This window comes from Tupaia chinensis, unplaced genomic scaffold (genome assembly GCF_000334495.1).
Source record: "Tupaia chinensis unplaced genomic scaffold, TupChi_1.0 Scaffold000534_1, whole genome shotgun sequence".
NCBI classification, from domain to species: Eukaryota; Metazoa; Chordata; class Mammalia; order Scandentia; family Tupaiidae; genus Tupaia; species Tupaia belangeri.
This window is the reverse complement of record NW_006160047.1, coordinates 934750-935909: the sequence shown is the minus strand read 5'-3', so window position 1 is coordinate 935909 and position 1160 is coordinate 934750. Positions and strand designations below refer to the sequence as shown.

General features: G+C 39.9%; 1 pseudogene; it reads right to left on the bottom strand.

Moving 5' to 3' along the window:
- The window catches only part of LOC102499512 (dnaJ homolog subfamily A member 1 pseudogene), a 61758-nt pseudogene that overhangs the window by 53491 nt on the left and 7107 nt on the right, over positions 1-1160 (bottom strand).

The window sequence follows — 1160 nt, the reverse complement described above, 5'->3', positions numbered from 1 at the left end:
GGGTGTGTGTACCTTCCTTTTTTTTTTTTTTTTTTTTAAACTGTATGACTACAACTTCTATCTCCTGCCTCTTCACATTCTCCGTATGTGTGATCTAAAAGTCTCTTCCTCAGTCCACTTTGCCCCTGTTGTCTCTTCCTTGATGATGTTGGCCCTGTCTGCAGAGATTCCCCAGGGCCCTGCCTTTGGCCCCATAGTCTCCTCACAGAGTAGGATACAGGTTTCCACCTGCATGCTCTTCTTCTCTCTACAAAGACAGGCTCTGGCACCTCAAAAAACTCATTTTATCTGAACTGAATACTGTATGTTCCCTCTCACATGTCCATCTCCTCCTGTGTTTTTAATTTTTTAAATGTCATCACCAAGGTTTGTAACCTTAAATCAAGTATGACAACCTTCCTGTCTCTGCAATAATTTGCAAAATTCAGACAATTTCTCCCTTGGAGTGTTTCTACTACTTAAGTAATGTTTTTCTTCCCCTTTCTCCTATAGACTATCTCATAAATATGCTTTAGGCTTTCTACATCTAAACAATTTTATATATTTGTGCCAGGAAAATGTTTTTAAACACAGTTTTGTTCATATTTATGTGCACTTCCATATCTAAATGCATTTGCTTCAGGCATTTGCTTTGCCGATGTTTTTCTTTTCCTACAGAAGACATGTCTTTCTCTGTCACCGTCCTCTTTGCCTGTCTGTAGTGCCTCTGTATCAAGTGTTTGACTCTAATAGGCCTCTCTTCTTAGATGAAGTGAATGGCCTGATATGTTTATCCTCACATCCCTTTCGTTCATTGCAGTGCCTGATGTAAAATAGATCCTCAAGAAATCTTTGATTCTGGATTAAGAAGAGTACCATTCCTTTCTTTAAAAATCTCCTACTTTCCCTGTTGCTACACACTACAAACTCTTTTTCCTAGTCAGCAGGACCCTTAGATTGGGGATCTGGGAAAATTTGGGAAGAAGACAGCAGGAAAAAAGACCAAAGAAAATGGAACTAGAAAGAAGCAGCAAGTGACAAGCCAGAAGCATGATGAAACTTTTTTTTTTTTTTGTCTTTTCCTTTGCTTACTGACTGCTACTTGGTTCTGAGGGGCCCAGACATTCACTTACTGCAACCACAGTCTCTCCCGAAATCTCCTAATGCTCAGCGCCCCTGTT